The sequence below is a fragment of the Grampus griseus genome, assembly GCF_964374135.1.
Source record: "Grampus griseus genome assembly, chromosome: 17".
NCBI classification, from domain to species: domain Eukaryota; kingdom Metazoa; phylum Chordata; class Mammalia; order Artiodactyla; family Delphinidae; genus Grampus; species Grampus griseus.
In genome coordinates, this window is record NC_139011.1 from 69,267,623 (window position 1) to 69,288,445 (window position 20,823).

General features: G+C 38.4%; 1 protein-coding gene across 2 annotated transcripts in view; it reads right to left on the minus strand.

Moving 5' to 3' along the window:
- The window catches only part of LOC309835394 (serine/threonine-protein kinase Sgk3), a 110,825-nt gene that overhangs the window by 59,001 nt on the left and 31,001 nt on the right, over window positions 1–20,823 (minus strand). The window contains exon 1 of one of the 2 annotated variants that reach the window (XM_082674839.1): window positions 5,131–5,200. The exons of the other annotated variant lie outside the window; for it this stretch is intronic. The gene's annotated coding sequence lies outside the window, so the exon portion shown is untranslated. Of the gene's footprint in view, window positions 1–5,130; window positions 5,201–20,823 lie in introns of those variants that run through there. 2 annotated transcript variants of the gene reach the window in all.

Here is a 20,823-nt window from a genome sequence, read left to right on the forward strand (position 1 = left end):
GTAAAGATAATATGCAGAATTTTACCTTAAAGTTTTAACATTTCAAAAATTAGGACTTAACCCAATCAAATATGGGCGGAAGATCTAAATAGACATCCCTCCAAAGAAGACATACAAATGGCCAAAAAGCACATGAAAGGATGTTCAACATCACTAATTATTAAAGAAATGCAAATCAAAGCTACAATGAGGTATCACATTACACCGGTCAGAATGGCCATCATCAAAACATCTACAAACGATAAATGCTGGTGAGGGTGTGGAGAAAAGGGAACCCTCCTACACCGTTGGTGGGAATGTAAATTGGTACAACCATTATGGAGAACAGTATGGAGGTTCCTTAAAAAACTAAATGCAGAACTATCATATGATCCAGCAATCCCACTCCTGGGCATATATCCGGAGAAAACCGTAATTCGAAAAGATACATGCACCCCAATATTCACTGCAGCACTATTTACAATAGCCAAGACATGGAAGCAACCTAAATGTCCATCAAGAGAGGAGTGGATAAAGAAGATGTGGTACATTTATACAATGGAATATTACTCAGCCATAAAAAAAGAATGAAATAATGCCATTTGTAGCAACATGGATGGACCTACAGATTGTTATACTGAGTGAAGTAAGTCAGACACAGACAAATATATGACATTGCTTACATGTGGAATCTAAAAATCGTACAAATGAACTTATATATAAAACAGAAATAGAGTCACAGATGTAGAAAACAAGCCTATGGCTACCAGCAGGCAAAGAGGGGGGGATAAACTGAGAGACTGAGATTGATATATACACAGTACTATATATAAAATAGATAACTAATAAGTACCTACAGGGAACTCTACTCATTACTCTGTAATGACCTATATGGGAAAATAATCTATAAGAGTGGATATATGTATATGTATAACTGATTCACTTTGCTGTACACCTGAAACTAACACAACATTGTACATTAACTATACACCAATAAAAATTATTTTTAAAAATCCACAAAAATTAGGATTTATATACATATATTTTTTCCCTACCAACTCTTTCCTGTCAACAGAAACTGCAGATTCATTCCAGGAATGGTAAAATAAATTTAGATGATACTTGTAAGAAAATAAATTGGGCTAATGGGTGCCCTAGAATGGGAAAACCCCAGTTGAGGTTTGGGAGGCAAGAGAAAAGAAAAGAGAATTAAATTGCAGAAGTGTCTACACAAGTTCCTGAAACAAGTTTTAATTTATTAGAAAAAAATCACAAGTAAAATAAAAGCATTCACTCAACTGGAATATGTGCAAGCGTATGTTTATAATGAAATGAAGCAAAACATAGTAAACCAAATGCTGATAGAAGACTTAATAAAACTGAAAGCTTCAACAAGAGACAAATTCAAGTATCTTATATCTATCACCTTTCTCTGAAGAGTTAAAAGCTTCTGGCATATATCTTCTCCATATATCCAGAAAATAAATGACGAAAGAAATACGAACATTTTATTAAACAATGAAGGGAAAGAAGGTAAACTATTCTCCACAGATCAGAAAAAGGAAGAGAATGTTCAGTCTTACCAGCTCAGAAAACAAAGGGAGACAGTATTATTCGTGCCTAGAGATGCAAAAACAAAATAAAGCTTAGGAATAATTCCTCACAAGAAAATCCAAAGCTGCAGATGGCTCCATGAAGTCTGTCTTGTCCTAATGGTTTTCTGAGTGAGTTTATGTATTTTTAAAAATTAATTAATTAATTTTTTGGCTGCGTTGGGTCTTTGTTGCTGCGCCCGGGCTTTCTCCAGTTGCGGCGAGCTGGCGCTACTCTTTGTTGCGGTGCGCGGGCTTCAGCAGTTGTGGTTTTCAGGCTCTAGAGAGCACAGGCTCAGTAGTTGTGGCCCACAGGCTTAGTTGCTCCACGGCATGTGGGATCTTCCCGGACCAGGGCTTGAACCCGTGTCCCCTGCATTGGCAGGTGGATTCTTAACCACTGTGCCACCAGGGAAGCCCTGTGTATATTTTTTAAACTTGTGCCTGTCCACCTTCGTGGATGTTGGGTTTGTTGCTCTCCCTGTACTTACTCCCTTCTAAAATCCAGACCTCAGTAACTTCATTGGAATCTTTTTAGGACTGAATTTCACCTGCCTTCTTCCTGAAGTGTCCATATTGTAGAAATGATGGTTGAGGCTCAATATTTAATGACTTAAAGACCCATTAAGGAGAACTTTAAGTTCACTTTTATTTAAAAAACAAATAAGTGGGTGCATATCTTATTTTTCCTCAAAAAAGTAACTGGAATTTGTGTGTGCATGCTTTCTGTCCTCCAGGAGCTTATATGTAGCAAAAAAGAAAAGACAAATGCCCAAAGAATTACAATTCAAGGTAGAGTGTGATAAATTCTTAAAAAGGCATGAAAAGTCACTAGAATTCAGAGGAAAGCAATACCACATCCAACTGAACCTATCTAGGTATTTGGGGTAGTGGTAACATGTAAGGGAGGTTTTGAAGCCTGGACACTCAAAAACAGAAAGAGCAGCATAAGTTCTCGGTACAAACAGGTTAACAGTCATTAGTCTTATTTGTCTGAATTCCTGCCTACTTGGGGGAAAAGACGGACTCATTAATAAAAAGAGAGAGAGAAACTGTCATGAAGCAACCTTGGGATTTTACAGGGTATTACCATTAAAGCCTTATTTTACTTTCACATTTACAAGCATAAGTTGGAAATCACTTTTCTTATATACAGGAGATAGAGACTGGAAAAGTGGATTTGAGATCATGTTGCAGAGAACTGAAATGCCAGATTTCTCACTCTGGATTTCATTCTGCAGATAAGAATGTGAAGGCAAACGAAAAGGGAGCTGGTAGAGCTGTAGGTGTAGAGAAGGAAATGAAATGGAGGAGCGCCTGAAGAAATGGGAACTTGGTAACTACTGGAATGGCAGGTTTGCAAAAAACTGGAGAAGTCAGTAGCTATTTGCACATGGAGTGCCAAGTAGAAAGAGGACTTAAGTTGCCTCAAGGTTTTATTCCTGGGTAACAGGAGAAATAACCAGAAATGGGGAGAGGGTGGAGCAGGGCAAAATGAATTGTGAATTGGCTTAAGTACTTACTAGCCCTAGTTGGAAATGTCTGCATGTGACACTCTCTGGTGCCAGTCATTGTTTCCAGGCGCTTAGAGTACAGCAGTGAACACAACAGGCAAGCACCCTGCCCCCGTGGAACTTACCATCTAGTGGCAGACAAGAGATAATAGACAAATAGATAAATAGACAAATACATATTACAGGAAGAGTAAGGTTGTATGGCATTTTAAATAGGAGGCTCTGACTGAGATAGTAACATCTGAACAAACACCTACAGGTGAGGGAGTGGCCTCTACAAGGGGCCAGGAAAGAGTCAGCAACTAACAGTCAAATATCTCCAAATGATTTCACTCCATGATGCTTTTGAAGTTAGCAGCAACTGCAACATATCTCTTACAGGAGGGGACCCAGTCCTATTTCCTTGGGCTAGCATTCCATGCCTATCTTACCCAATCAAGAAAACTTCACTAATAACACAATGATAACAAACTGCCTAGAAGGTCAATTTGTTTATACTGGCTGTTCACATTCCCTACATGAGAGAAAAGGACTGCATAAAACAACAAAACCAAAGCACTGTTAGAACATGTTTGTACAAAGCTTAAGAAGACAATCCTCTTGTTCTCAAAGCAATCATTGATGTAGCAACTTTCAGACTTGTGATTTAAATCAAAGGTGCTGAAGAATGATTATGAATCATGCAGTTAAGCTACCAAGCAGGATGTTGCTGAGAGAAAAATTATTCACAGCACCATAAAACTGTCAAAAATAAAACTAGTACTATTATCAACACAAGAAGTAATATCATCCTTTGCTTTTATAATTTGTTGCTCAGCAGAGCTGAATTCTGGTCTAAGCCCTGTCATTTATTGGTTTTGGGTTTTTGGGCCTCATCCTTATTTATAAAGGGCAGCCCATCTGATTTTTCAGATTCCTTTCAATTCTGAGTTTCCATGTGACAGGTTACGATTCTTACGATGTTTATTTAGTTTATGTATTTGGGTACTCTGGTTTACCTCATTTTGCAATAATATTACAAATAAGCACCCACCCAAAATAGTACAACTTATAAGTTCTGTATAAAGTGATATGAACTTCTTTTTAAGCACCAGAGCTTGGTGCTTAAAATGAGGCTACACTCACTGGAAAAGTGCCGCCTTTCTTCATGCCTCTTTCAGAACAATCTTCAAGACTGAGGTTTCTGTATCATTTGAGAGTGGCTTTGATTTGGAGCAAGGTAGGTGGATCACGTCTCTAGTACAACAGAAGAGTAATGAGACCTTTTCCAGTGGGACTCAGTCTTTGAATACTGTTCCAAAGGAATCCCCAAGCAACAGCTCTGCAGAAGGTTTTTCTTTCTGCAGCTTTGAAGATTAATGCCCATCTGACTGCATAATAAAGAAAACAGCCAAAGTTATTGTGGACTATGAGGCAGACACTAAGTAGTAACTCATTTAATCCTCATAAAAATCCTATAAGGCTGCATCTCTTCTTATTCTCATTTTTCATATGCAGAAGCAAAGTCATAGAGAAGTTAAGCAAATGGCCCAAGTTTTCACAATTAATAAGGAGATTCAAAGCCTGCTCGCTTAATCTCTACAATCCACTGCCTGTGTAAACCCTGATGTCCTTGTTTAAATAACAGTCCCATTACCAGTCGCACTCTTCCTGCAATCTGAATAATAACACGAAGTCAAAATAAAGCCGCATCGTAAGTTCACTACCGAGTTTCTCCTCCAGTCCTGAACCACAAACCAGAAATGTATTTTAAAGAATACAAAGTCTCTGGAGTACCTGAGGTCTCTCGAGATTTGTGTGGTGCGTGGAGGGGGGGTGCTTCCCGGAACTAATGAGGTGAACAAGTGCTGCAAAACTAGAGCCCGACCCGGACTCCCTCACTCAGGGTACTCACGCCACGCGGCCGCCAGCCAGCGCCCTGCGCTCCTACTCCGCGCGGAAGTGGCACCGGGGCCCGTCCGGCCAAACCACACCTGCCTCAGGCGCGCGTCCGCGGGGTGCCTCCACCTGGCCCACGCGGCGCAGGGCCCCCTGCCCACACTTACCTTCGGGGACCCACGCCCGGCGTGTGGCGAGCGGGAAGCTCCGCCACAGCTACGCCACACTCCACCGGGTTCCACGCCGCGCCTCGCGCCCCCAGCCGCGCCGCGCTCCCTACCCGGGCCAGACCTCCGGGCCCCGACCCCCGCGGCAGGGCCCGCCCCCACCAATCAACGGCGCTGTCTGGGCCGCTGGCCCCGCCCAAAGCGTGGAGGCAGGGCTTTTGCTCACTCAGCTCCGCCCCCGGCTCGCTCCGGCGTCTGTGCTTCCGACAGAAGCTGCAGGCAAGGGTGCCGCTGGGAACGGCCTGCAGATGTGTGACCCCGAGGGAGGAAGGGCTGGATGCAAGCAGAGGGAAGGGATAAAAGGAGAGAGACAGCCGTTGGGGTAAGAGGAAGAAAGTCTTGGGAAGGGGAAGAGAAGCCACTCTTCCCGGGTTCCAGCTAAGGTGTAGGACTGGGTGAGACATCTTAAAATAACGGCGTTCACTTAGGGCACTGACTAATCTCATTGTCTTCGGGCAGGGCAGGAGTCACACACGGATTCTGGGTTCCATGCGTGAGAAGTCACAGGGAATGGGGTTTAGAGGGGCAAAGAAAGGAAGTAATTCCTTTACTGATCTCCACCACACAGCCTCTTTGTTTTAAAAATTGTGGAAAGGACTCCCAGTAAGAATCCTCACTCCAGACTTAAATAAACGTTAATCATTCCCTCTCCCTTCAAACAGCTCCCCTCAGACAACTTTTCAAGAGAGCAGACCTGAGTTTGTCATTAATGCCCATAGGGTACGACTGCAAGGTTTGCGACGGCGTGTATGGATAGAGAAAAAAATCAGACTACTGGAAAGGAATTATCGTAACTATTAATTTATTTGATTTGGGAAGGTGAAAAACGATTTGAGGAATCAAGTCAATAACTAATTGAATTATGGTGGGGAAAACACAAGACTCACTTTGCCAGCAAGCAGGATTGATACACAGTAACCTTTGCTAGAAGAATTTCAGAAAATAATGCCAAGAGGCCAGCCTAGCTGTGTGGCCTGAAAGAAAGTCACAATAAGGAAGTCCTCGATTTCCTTATCTGTAAAATGAAGAGATTAGGCCAGGTGCCTTCATGATCTCTAAATGCCCTTCCTCACTCCACGTCATCCTGCCAGGTTCAACAATTAAAGGAGGAGGACCACAGGAAAAGCGCTGTCCAGTCGGGAGCCACACAGAGAAATCGGGAATTTTCAGAAAAAGCCTCAGGGATCTCTGGTATCATTTCATTCAAGCTCTCCTCTCTGACTTTTCTATTTGTGATAATAATAACACTCTACTCCTAGCTCAAAACTTCAGGCTCTTCTTCCCACTCAATCCTCACATTTAGTCACTAGGTCTTTGGTTTTCTCCATTACAGGGTCTCTTCAATGACCCTTCTCATTTTCACTGTCATCTCTGTGCAAAGTACAAATTCAAAGAACTCAGAATCTTGCATCTGACCCCTACCTACTTTTTCTACCTAATCTCCAACCACTCTCTGTGTACACATTTGTCTGACAGACTGTCTCCTCACTGTACAGTATCCACAATGTACAGCCAACACTCCTGCCGCTGCCGCTGCAAACTTACAGCCACTGCTTCTCCACTCAGAATACCTCTCCTCAGTCCTAGCTACCTGTTGGGACTATGATAGCTCAGCTCAGGGACCTCTCTATGCAATAAAACTGCTATAATGCTTAGAATCTGTACTGCTCCACTTGGCACTTAGCAAGAACTACCTTGTTTTGTTTTCTCTCTTATTTATCATATTTATCTTCAAAACTAAACCATAAGCTACTCACTGGATGTGCTCAGGTTCCAGCCAATCCAGGAAGAAAAAGCTATTTTCAATATCTCAAAAACCCTAAAAGAAATTATACGTTCATCAGCAATTAGGCTATCCAGGTTACCACAACAGCAAGATTCTCTGTTTTTGTCTGAAATTTTACTGAAGTAACACCAATTACTTCAAGCGAACAAAAGCTTTGATGGAAAAAAAAATTATAGTCACATATTATTATATGTGACTGATTCAAAAAACAGGAAAATAAGTTATCATTAAATAAGACTTGTTTTGAAGACTACATCTTTGAGATTCATGGAGGAACATAAAAATAAAAAGTAACCTACCCATTCTTTGTCACCCCATTGCCCAAACAGTTGATAAACCCATAGTAAGTGCTTAAAAATATATTCATCTGACTATGGTTATTTTCCGTTTTCCTTAAGTCCCCTCTCTCCCTTGCTGTAATTAAAATACTGGTCTTCTCTTTTTCATGCAAATAAAATTGTTGGAGTTTCCCCTTCTAATTCCAAATAAACTTTCAAGAATAAGATAAACAAGAATCACTCAGTACTTCTTGGAGTTGGACTAGAAAGGTTTTTAGTGTTCCAGAAATAAACCCTCGATTCACAGTAAATTGCCTGTGTTAGGGGGCCCTACATACTATTAAGATCTTTAGAAAGTAAAATTTCCTTAACTGCAACCTTGCCGAAATGACACAAGTAGAAGCAGAACCAAGTTTGCAGAATGACTACCAAGTAAGAGTGAAAACTGATTTGCAATCTATCAATGGCTCCTTGTGTTTTGAAAATGTCACTGGCATGTTTAAAGGAAGCCCCAGAGCTCTGAGGTCTGGCCCAAACAATCTATAAATCAGTAGTCACAGCAAACCTTTCTAATATTCTGGAGATTTAAGAAGTATTAAATAGGCAGACTAAACAATAGTCACACTTCATTTTACAGAGTGGTTATACCAGAGGCTTTTGGTTAAAGACTCTTGGAACTTTTCCTCTCCTCAAAGTGTGAGGTGACTATTAAGAATAGAGCCTTGAGGGAACTTCTGAATCCAGCCAAGATGGAGTAACAAGAACCATATTTGCCCTCCCACCTAAACCAACAACAACAAAAAAGAGCCAGACAAAATAAATAAAACAACACTTTTTAAGATATTAGATGTCAGGCAGTAAAGGAGAGTGATCCCTCAGGGATGGGAAACGAAGAAGGTTTACCCCAGCTTACTACCTTCAGAGACATTACAGGCCATGACATAGTAAAGGGGAATCGCAGGAGAGCCCAGCAGATTCCCTGAGCTGAGGAGACGGAGCTGTGAGTTCAGGGAGAACAAGATGGTTGGAGTTCACAGGACAAAGTATGGGAGACATAACAACAGAGGATCCCAGAGATCTGCAAAGGGTCCTCCTCCTCAAGAATTCAACAGAGTTGATCAGTGCATGCATGTGAGGAAACTACCCAAGGCTGAGGAAAGAACAAACCATTGAAAGCATGAGAAGGCACAGTACTGGGCACTCGCAGAGGGACAGGAATAGTGGCTGTTCACACCAGGCTGACTAGAAAACCTCCCAATTCAATGAGGAGAGTACTCAGAAAGGTCTTGCCTTAGTACCGGAGAGTAATTAGCCCTAGACTAAATGCAGCTTGGATGCCACCAAAAAAATAAAAGATCTGAAAGGATCAAACTATTTTAAAGCAATTTAACTGCATCTGAAGTTAAAATTCAAACATCTTTACAGGAATACAAAAATATTCAGCACCCAACAAGATAAAATTCACAATATCTGCCATTCAATCAAATATTACAAGGCACAGCAAGAGGCGGGAAAATATGACCCATAATGAGAAAAACCAATCACTGAAACTAACCAACAACTGACACAGATGTTAGAACTAGCAGACAAGGACATTAAAACAGTTATTACAATGGTAATATACTTAAAAAATTACGTAGAGACAAGGAAGGTAAAAAATTTCTAAATCCAACTTCTACAGATGAAAACAATCTCTGAGGTGAATAATACATTGGGTGGGATTAACAGAAGAGTAGACATTGAAAAGGAAAGGATTGGTGAGCTTGAAGACACACAACAGAAACTTTCCAAAATGAACTATACAGAAAAAAAGAAAAGAGAATCAATGAGCCATGGGACAAGTTCAAGCAGCCAAATATAATTGTAATTAGAGTCCCTGAAGGAGGGTTGGGGAAGGAGATCAGAAAAGACGTGTGAAGAAATATGACTGGTATTTTTCAAAATTTGATGAAAATTATAAACCCACAGATCTGACAAGCTGAATTAACCCAAACACTAGGAACATGAAGAAAACTATACCAAGACATTTCATTTTTAATTTTTTTTTTTTTTTTTTTTTTTGCGGTACACGGGCCTCTCACCGCTGTGGCCTCTCCCATTGCGGAGCACAGGCTCCGGACGCGCAGGCCCAGCGGCCACGGCCCATGGGCCCAGCCGCTCCGCGGCACGCAGGACCCTCCCGGACTGGGGCACGAACCCGTGTCCCCCGCATCGGCAGGCGGACTCTCAACCACTGCGCCACCAGGGAAGCCCCCAAGACATTTCATAATGAAATTATTAAAAACTTGTCAGTGATAAAGCAAAAATCTTAACAGCAGCCAGAGGAAAAAAGGCAGACTATGTATGGAGGAGGAAAGGTAAAAATGACAGCAGATTTCTTGTAAGGAATAGTTCAAGGAAAAGATAGTGGAGCAACATCTTTGAAATACTGAACAAAAAAATTGTAAGCCTAGAATTCTATACCTAGCAAAAACATCTTTCAAACCTGAAGGAAATACAAAGATTTTTTTCAGACATATAAAAAAAAAAAGCCAAAGAATTCATAACCAGCAGACCCACACTACAAGAAATGTTAAAGCAAGTCCATCAGACAGAAGGAAAATGATTCCAGGTTTCTGGAAGTATAGATGTGCATTAGGAATGAAGAACACTGGGAATACAGGTTTCCCCTGCTATCCAAAAGTAGAGTCTTCCTATGAAAGCTTTCATAACCCAAAATGGTGTAAAACTAAGTCAAAACGATATTTAGAAAGAACAACACTGAGCGACTTAAACTGCCTGATATTATAAAGACATAGTAAAGCTATAGTAATCAAGACAATGTGATCATTAGAACACACAAATAGATAATTACAACAGAATAGACAGTGAAATAGAGCTTTGTGACCTTAGAAAGAGAAATTGCCTGAAGTATCACAACCACTCAAAAATAAGACTTAAATCCAGGTCTCCAACTTTAATTCCTGAGCTCTTTTCACTGTAACTGCCTTTCTTATCCAAGCTCATGTCTTCAATTTTCATCTCCATACAGTTGGCCACAATACATTTACCTGAAGCATGACCTCTTTCCCAACTCTAGTTCCAAATTTCCAACTACCTGCTAAATATCTCCCCGCCAAAATAAATAAATTCATAGTTTTCCCTTCAAGCATATTCTATTAATATTACCTCCTAATTAGTACCTAATTCTATTAATAGTACCTCCTTTTACGCAGTCACACAAGTTCAAAACCTTGATTCTTCTTGGACTTCTCCCTAGATCTTCCCTCCCTTTCCCATTTAGGTTCTCAGAGCCTTTGATAATTTTTTTTCTTTGTTTTGGCCACACCATGTGGCTTGTGGGATCTTAGTTCCCCAACCAGGGATCAAACCCGGGACCACAGCTGTGAAAGCACCGAGTCTTAACCACCGGACTGCCAAGGAATTCCCGATAATTTTGTTTTCTTAGGCTAGAATAGGCTAACTCCTCATCATTCAGGTCTTAATTAAACAGCTGTCCCTTAGACAGCCCTCTCCTATCTAAAGTAGGCCTTCCTCTGTTATCTCTATCATAGTAGCTTGTTCATTTTCTTCATACAGCATTGATCACAGTTTGCTCTTTATTTCACTGTTTACTGTTCCACTGTACCTGCCCCATGAGAGTGCAAGGTCTATGAAAGCAAAATAACATATCCATTTGTTCACTATAGCATCCTTAGTGCCTAGAGCATATAATAATGGGGTGCAAATCATTAAGTGAATGAAGAGATTTGTTTCAAGTCTGACTCCACAATCTCTCTGGCACTTGTCCCTCTTCACTCCCACAGTTTAGGTCCAAGCCATCCTGTTGTGCTAATTTTCTAATGGTCTCCTAGTGTCCTCTCTTGTTCTTTTCCTATTCATGTTGTAAAATGCTGTCTAAGGAGAATTCTAGTCACGTCATTTTCTCTGTTCAAAAATCTTTAATAATTGTAATGTAATCTCTATCAAAACTCCAAAAGCCTTGTTTTGCAGGAATGGAAAAACCGATCCTCAAATTCATATAGATTTTCAAAGGGCCCTATATAGCCAAAACAATATTGAGTAAGAACAAGGTCTCACACTTCCTGATTTCAAAATTTATCACAAAGCTATAATAATCAAAACAGTGTGGTTCTAGCATAAGGATAGATCTATAGACCACTGGGATAGAATTGAGTTAATAAATAGACCTATACATCTATAGCCCACTAATTTTCAACGAGGGCGCCAAGATCACTCAATGGGAAAAGGATAGTCTCTTCAAATGGTGCTTGGCCAACTGGGTATTCACACGCAAAAGAATGAAACTGGACTCCTACTTCACAACATATACAAAAATTAACTGAAGATGGATCAATGAACTAAAAGAGTTAAAACTATAAAACACTTGGAAACACAGGGATGAATTTTCACAACCTTGGATCTGGCAATGGATTCTTAGATATGACACCAAAAGCAGGAGCAATAAAAGAAAAAATAGATAAATTGGACTTCACCAAAATTAAAAATTTTTGTGAATCAAAGGTCATTATTAGGAAATTAAAATGACAACCTATAGAGTGAGAGCATATAACTGCAAATCATATGTCTGGTAAGAGTCTAATATCCAGAGTAAAGAACTTGTACAACTCAACAACAAAAAGATAAATAACACAATTAAAAAGTGGGCAAAGGACCTGAATAGACATTTCTCCCAAGAAGATATATAAATGATCAAAAAGGACATAAAAACATGTTCAACATCATTAGTCATTAGGGAAATGCAATCAAAACCACAAAGAGATACCACTTCAACGCACTAGGATAGCAATAATCAAAAAAGTAGAAACTAAGTATTGGTGAGGATGTGGAGAAATTAGAACCTTCATACATTGTTGGTAGAAAAGTAAAATGGTGCAGCTGCTGTGGAAAACAATTTGGCAGTTGTTCAAAAAGTTAAACAAAGAATTACCATAGGACCCAGCAATTTCACACCTAGATATTATACCCCAAAGAACTGAAAACAGGTACCCAAATAAATATTTATACATGTATGTGAATAGCAGCATTATTCACAACAGCCAAAAGATGGAAACAACCAAATGTCCATCAACATAGACAAATTGTGATACAAATACTCGATGGAATACTATTCAGTCATAAAAAGGAATGAAGTGCTGATGCGTGCTACAATGTGGATGAACCTCGAAAACACTGGGCTAAGTCAAAGAAGTTAGACATGAGAGTTTACATCCTGAATGAATCCACTTACATGAAATATTCAGAATAGGTAGATTCAAAGAAAGAGAAAGAAGATTGGTAGTTGTTAGGGGCTGAGGGGATGAGAGAATGGGCAATAACTGTTCAATGGATATGGGGTTTAATTTGGGGGTGACAATAATGTTTTTTTTTTAATTTTTATTGGAGTATAGTTGATTTACAATGTTGTGTTAGTTTCAGCTGTACAGCAAAGTGAATCAGTTACACATATGCATATATCCACTTCTTTTTTTTTTTTTAACATTCTTTTCCCGTATGGGCCATTACAGAGTATTGAGTAGAGTTCCCTGTGCTATACAGCAGGTTCTTATTAGTTATCTATTTTATATATAGTAGTGTGTATATGTCAATCCCAATCTCCTAATTTATCCCTCCCTCCCCTTATCCCCTGGTAACCATAAGTTTGTTTCCTACATCCGTGACTCTACTTCTGTTTTGTAAATAAGCTTATTTGTACCCTTCTTTTTAGATTACACATATAAGTGATATCATATGTCTTTCTCTGTCTGACTTACTTCACTCAGTATGACAATCTCTAGGTCCATCCGTGTTGCTGCAAATGGCATTTTTCGTCCTTTTTTATGGCTGAGTAATATTCTACTGTATATATGTACCACATCTTCTTTATCCATTCCTCTCTTGATGGACATTTACTTTGCTTCAATGTCCTGGCTATTGTAAATAGTGCTGCAATGAACATTGGAGTGCATGTATCTTTTCAAATTATGGTTTTCTCTGGGTGTATGTCCAGGAGTGGGATTGCTGGGTCATATGGTATTTCTATTTTTAGTTTTTTAAGGACTGAGGATGACAATTATGTTTAAAACTAGACAGAAGTAGCGGTTGCACAACACTGTATCAATAAATATACTAAATATCACTGAATTGTGCACTTTAAAATGGTTAACTTTATGCTATATGAATTTCACCTTAATTTTTAAAAAACACCTTAACAATGATGACTGAATAAGATCTTATCAGCCTAGCCTCCTGGATCCTCTATATTCTGACCATCATATGACCTTACTTCCCCTTCATGTACCCAGTGCTCCAAGCAAAACGAGCCCTTTCCTTTACATGCAACACAGACTTCATTTCTCTGCATATGTAAGTCCAACTGATCTTTCAAGGCATTAATCAACTATAAGCTCCTTTAAGATTTTCTCATTCTTAAAAAAAAAAAAAAGATCTTCTCATTCTTTTTGTGGGGATACTCTCTTTCCTGTAAGTTTTTATGAGCATTTTATCTGCACCTCTTGTTTTCTAACTCAGAGTATTTATTTATTTATATCTATATATCCTCTATTAGCCAGTAATTGCCAGCAAGATCCATATGTGATTCATCCTCTTGTTCCCAGGCTCCTTAGGATACGCTTACACAGAGCAGACACCTAAAAAGTTATTGAAGGAAAAAGATGGATAGAAAATGAATTTCTGCATATGAATCCTCTTGGCTTTCACTATAGGACTAGAGGTGTGTTTTATATTTTGTATCTGAGAATATATTTGACTCTAGAATGTCTAAAACACTTTGAAAATCACATGGGGTAATATTACAATTTCCTGATGAAATGGTTATAAAAATATTTCTGAACACTAATATAACTAGAGTTACTTGTATCCTTGACAATAATTGCTAATGTTAACAGTACAAGTCATAATAATAATAGCTAACAGTTCTATAGCACATATGTGCCACACTCTCCAAGCACTTTATATATACTGATCCTCACAGTAAGCCTATCAGCTATATAAAATTATCACCCCATTTTACAGGTGAAGAAACACCTACAAAGTCAAAAAACATGTCCAAAGGTCACTTAGCTAGTAATTGGTAGGCTTGGGATTAGAACCCAGGTACTTTGGTTCCAGAATCTATGCTCTTAACCACTATGCTCTATCACCTCTCTACAATAAGTTTTACTGTGCCTAATAAAATGTCTTTGAAAGGTCAATGAGTGCCCAAGAAAACATTTCCTAATATTACAGAGCAGATTAATGTGAAACTTTCACTGTTTTCCCAGACTTTGTGTTTGAAATTTTGAGATGACTAATAACTTTTAGAAATAAACTTAATTTCACTATACTGAAAGTATAATGACTAAGAAACAAAGTTGAAGCAGGGATACAATGTAACACACAATTAAAGATATAATAATGAATGAACTATAATAAAGGAACACAATGAAAGTATAAGTACAACAATGGGACTGTAGACCTGAAATATAAAGGAGCCTGAAAATTTCATAAAGAAAGTCTTCTGATAATATAATTTTTAAAATGTGAATTTCTGTATCTCAAATTCCAATATAATTCTTATGTGAAACAGTGCTTATATATCTTTTTGCTTAAATGCATGTTGGTTTACATACATATTAATGTTATAGTGAACGGACCTAACTATAAAAGAGAATTAGTAACCTATGATGTAATTATATTCAAGTCTCATATAGCAGTGGACCAAAGAAAATAAAATTTGATATACAACAATTAGAGGTTGTTCATCTTAGAGAGGAAATAAAATCTTTGAATTTGACATCCAATTTAATCATTTTTCTCAAGCCTCAAAAGTCTTTTCTATTAATCTTGTATGCAGAAAATCATCTTATTAATAAGGTACTGAGTAATTTTATTTGACACTGGAATTTGGAATAGGCCTTTGGGTTTAAATTTGTCTGAAATGATTTATATGATATGGTCAGCAACTTTTAATCCACGATTTATTACCCATATTTCATTTAAAATGCTGCCTAATTCACATTCCATTAATTGACACGGAGATTACAAGGACATTTTTATGCATTCCTTTGTACGCTAAGGGGGGACATTATTTTCCACCTTATTTTCATGATTCAATAGACTATGTCATAAATAGGTAAAGTTTTTTTGTTTTTTTCCAGTATGGATCCCAGGGTTCAGCACTAACAGCTTCATTCATATGAATTTACCTTCTAAGATTTTTTTTAAATTAATTAATTTATTTATTTATGGCTGTGTTGGGTCTTCATTTCTGTGCGAGGGCTTTCTCTAGTTGTGGCAAGCGGAGGCCACTCTTCATCACGGCGCGCGGGCCTCTCACTATCGCGGCCTCTCTTGTTGCGGAGCACAGGCTCCAGACGCGCAGGCTCAGTAACTGTGGCTCGCGGGCCCAGTTGCTCCGCGGCATGTGGGATCTTCCCAGACCAGGGCTCGAACCCGTGTCCCCTGCATTGGCAGGCACATTCTCAACCACTGCACCACCAGGGAAGCCCAACCTTCTAAGATTTTATTGTAAGTTCACCTTTTACCTAATTAAAACACTTGCAAGCTCTCTTCCTTTGTAATTTTTCTCTATTCATACCAAATTTACATCACAATAACATATCTTTTAATAATAGAGTAAGAGAAACATTAAAAAGGTGATGCAACATCCCAAGTCATTTACAGACAATGAGGAAAAAAGGGAAGAAGAGAAAGACGACTATTCCTGATTCTAATTCCTTGGTCTGATATAATGATTTATAAATTACTAATTATTGATTTAGCTAATATCTGCATTAACTGAAGACTAACATTTTATTTGGCAAAGAGTATAATAAAAATTCAATTTAATTTAGTAAGTACTGATTACCTAAGATGCACACTGCTCTCCATTGGGCCCTATGTCTAGTACATTAAGTGTATAAAATTTAAAAATCTTTTAATCCCACCATCTATTGTTGATAGAACAAGAAACAAATGTTATTAAATATATAAGTTAGGGGGCTTCCCTGGTGGCGCAGTTGTTGAGAGTCCGCCTGCCGATGCAGGGGACACGGGTTTGTGCCCCGGTCTGGGAAGATCCCACATACCATAGAGCGGCTGGGCCGCGTGAGCCATGGCCGCTGAGCCTGCGCGTCCGGAGCCAGTGCTCCGCAATGGGAGAGGCCACAACAGTGAGAGGCCCGCGTACCGAAAAAAATATATATATATATATATAGATATATATAAGTTATAGAGTGACCAATGGAGTACTTAAAAATGGTGATCTTACTACAGTGATGGGAGGAGGGCGTGCTGAGTGAGCTCAAGTCTCATGTATTATATGTAATTGTAGTTCAAAGATAATGTTCAAAGTTGACAAAAATCAAGAAAGGTATACGTTCATTATTTAGAAATATAGGAAAATATAATAGCAAGTAAAAGCAAAGAAGATTAAAAATGGCTCCTTCTCAAAATTAACCAAAGAGACCTAACTAAGCTGATTAGAGGAATTACTTCAAGTGACTTCAAAACCAAGCACATTTCTAGTAGGAAAAACCCTGAGGATAAAAGAAACAAACAAACAAAAACTTTAAACTCTATTCAAGTAATCATATTGGTGGGATAAATAAAATGAGTAATTATCTTCGTGTCTTTAAGAACCAAGAATTTTGTTGTGGGATAAAAGAGGTATAGATGGTATTTTTAAAAAAACCAAAAAAACCTACAGTACTGAATTTCAGTTGGAAGTAACATTATATTTTGTATTTTACCTTTAATATAATATATACATATATATGTATCAATATTACCCAGCTCTGGCACAGAAAAGGCCTAAAATCAATGACCATTCCAGTAAGTGAGCACCACCTGCACCTGGAGAGTGGTCTCTAAATACTTCCCGCTAAAGTGAATTAGGGCTCCTTGTAGAATTGGTTGATGTGGAGCTGGGGCAGGAAATGTACAAAATGAGACTGGGATGTCTTAACTTCCTTAATCACTGGTATGATATCAATGATTACTCGAGTCACATCAAAGGCTTCGGAGGCCAACGCAAAGAGTTAACCAAAGATGGGAAAATAGGGCCTAAAAAAGAATAATGACTATGATGAACTGAAACACACTGAATGTTAAATCCAGGAGTTTACAGAGATACTAAAAAATACAAAACAAACCTCATGGATTACATTTGAATGATGCTAAGGAAATAAATCATTTTTTTTGAAAACTGGTAAATAAAGGGTAAAAAAATCAAGCCTGTATCATGCCTTTCCAATATAAACTGTACCCCAAGTTAACCAAAGAGTTGATGAGGGGAAGTTTTTCTTTACAGAATTTCAGCTAATGAATAAAGAAGAACAGAATTTAAATACCACCATTTAGTAACCCCTAATGAATTAATGCATCGAGGCAATGATCATCAATAGCGGCTCACCTCATAAAAGAAGAACCAGCCAGACATTTTATACCTCCTGATGGAAAAACACACCAGCATTCATGAAGTATTCTTGCCAAAAATTCTGAACCCAAATCTCACAAATTATTAGCTCTAACTTCCACTGTATAGGCAATTCAGGGATCAGAGGTACATGATAAACGTTATTTCAGGGATGCAATCAATAAAATTTAGTGGAAAATTCTAAAGGACAAAGGACCTTGTTTCTTCATTACACAAACTGTGAAAGAAAAAAGTAAGGCAAAAAACATAGATTAAAAGACTTAACATTGTAAAACAACTATACCCCAATAAAAATTTTTTTTAATTAAAAAAAAGACTTAAAACGATACATCAACTACCAATTCTAATGTATGCATATTATTTAGATCATGATTGGACTAAACAAACTGAAAAAATTATGAGGCAATTGGGGAAATTTAAACATCTGATTAAGAAATCATTGTATTTTTTTCTTTTAGGTATGATGATGTCATTGTGTTATGTTTTTTAAAGAGTTTATATTTTAGAGATAACACTGAAATGTTTATGGATGAAATGACTTGATGTCTCAGATTTGCTTCAAAATTACATATATGATGGCGAGGGAGCGATTAGCTGAAATAAGATTCAGTCATAAGCAGATAATAGTTGAAACTGGGCAACATGTTTATAGAAGCTAATTATACTATTCAGACTAGTTTTGTATATGTTTGAATTTTCCTATAATAAAAAGGGTTTTTTCCTTAAAACAGTGTTTGCTTCAGGGGAATGGTGAGGTGAGAGACTTCCTTGTTCATTATAAGCCTTCCTGTACTATTTTTTAAAAAGTTTTAGATACATGCATATATTTCATGTCTAAGGAAAGAGTCCTATCAATAACGTAGGAAATACCCATACAGGGGTTCCCTGGTGGCCCAGTGGTTGAGAGTCCGCCTGCCGATGCAGGGGACATGGGTTCGTGCCCTGGTCCGGGAAGATCCCACATGCCACGGTGCAGCTGGGCCCGTGAGCCATGGCCGCTGAGCCTGCGCGTCCGGAGCCTGTGCTCCGCAATGAGAGAGGCCACAACAGTGAGAGGCCCGTGTACGGCAAAAAAAAAAAAAAAAGAAAAAGAAATACCCATACATTAAAAATTTAATCAGTCCATGATGATTTAGTTTTAAACTGAATGGTATACACCAGGAGTTTTCAAAGTATAGTCTATGGGACCCCTGGAAGGTGCTAAGATCCTTTCAAGCTATTTTCATAAAACACTAAGATGTTATTTGCCTTTTTCACTGTGTTGACATTTGCACTGATGGTGCAAAAGCAATATAGCAGCTAGAATTGCTGATGCCCCTGCATGAATCAAGGCAGTCACACTGCCGTACTAGCATGCACTGCATTCTCTACTGTCACTCATTTGCAGTTTAAAAAGAGAAAAAAGCCAAGTTCATTTAAGGATGTCCTTGACAGCACAGTAAAAATTATTAATTTTATTAAATCCCAACCTTTGAGTACAGTTCTGTGACAAAATGGGAAGTATGCATAAAGCACTCTGCTGTACACCAAAGTCTAATGATGGTCTGGAGGGAATGCCAGTCCCTGCATGATTGTTGGAGTTCAAAAAGCTGAACTAGCTGCTTTTACATAGAACACCGTTTTTACTCAAAAGGACAACTGACAAACGATAATATTTGCCAAACTTGGGTACTTGGCAGACATCTTCTTGGAAATGAACAAAGTAAGCCTATCACATCAAGGAAAACAACTCAATGTATTTGTTGGCAATGATAAAAATTCAAGCTCTCAAGTAAAACTTAAGAGTTTTGGAAAATTTGTTTCTGCTACTATGAGCTTGACTGCTTCTCTCCTCTGAAAGATTTTTCTGATGCACTCGGTTGGTGATACTAACAAATATGATTTTAAAACTATTGTTAAAATGAAATGTATCAACATTTGGAAGAACTTCATAAATCAATCAGTAAACCATATTTTCCAAATGACTAATGCATGAAGTTACAAAACCATGCATGCATCAAAGATCTATGCAAAATGTAAGAGGACTGTAGTGGGTGGAATGGTGGCCCCCAAAAGGATCATGAGATGAGATCATCTGGATCATCCACGTGAGCCCTAAATCCAATGGCAACTGTCCTTAAAAGAGACAGAAGAGAAGACACTGAGACACACAGAGGAGAAGGTCCTGTGAAGACGGAGGCAGACGAACACCAGAGGTAAGGAACGACTGTCCCCTAGAGTCCTTGAGGGAGAATAGCCCTGTTGATACCTTGATTTCAGACTTCTAGCCTGCAAACTGTGAGATACTAAATTTCTGTTGTTTTAAGCCACCCAGTTTGTGTTAATTTGTTACAGCAGCCCTAGGAAACGAATACAATGCCCATTGGATTTTAATGTAACTGAGTACAAGTGTATTGATATGGATTCAGAGCCCACACTACAGCTAATCTTGAAGAAACTACCACTTGCCAACTCTTCGTATAGTATCAAAGAAGAATCTCCACACTTTTCTGAAAAGGCTACTAAAATATCCCTGCTTTTTCTCACTACATATTTTTGTGATGCCTGATTTTTACACATACTTCAATCAAAACAACATATTGCAACAGTTTGAATGAGGAAGCAGCTATAAGGGTTCAGCTGTCTCCTATCAAGTCAGATACTAAAACGATGTGAAATGTGTAAAATGATGCTAATCTGATTTTTTTAGTTTTGGGAAAAACTTATTTTTCATTAAAAATATGTTTAATATGCAATGGGATTATCTTTAAAATTTTTTTTAATTTCTCAGTTTTAATTTCTTATATAGTAGATATTGATAACCCACATAAATACTAATTCCTTGGGCTCCTCAATAATTTTTAAGAGTGTAAGTGGTTCTGAGACCTTCCTGTGAAAACCACTGGTTTATACAATCAGCAAAAGAGGACAAACTAGGCGCCTGAGTAGTCAGAGAGGTATCATGTATATAAAATTTTGGCTATTTTGAACTACATATTGGATTTTCAGCGGCAGGAGGAAGGCTGAGAAAGGTCCTTTTGTCAAAAGAACACTGTGAGTATGTAACGCACCTAGAAGCAGGTCTATGCATGATAAGGCCAGGGGAGAGTGGGCCATCAATAAATACAGAATTTTACATATCCAGATTAGTA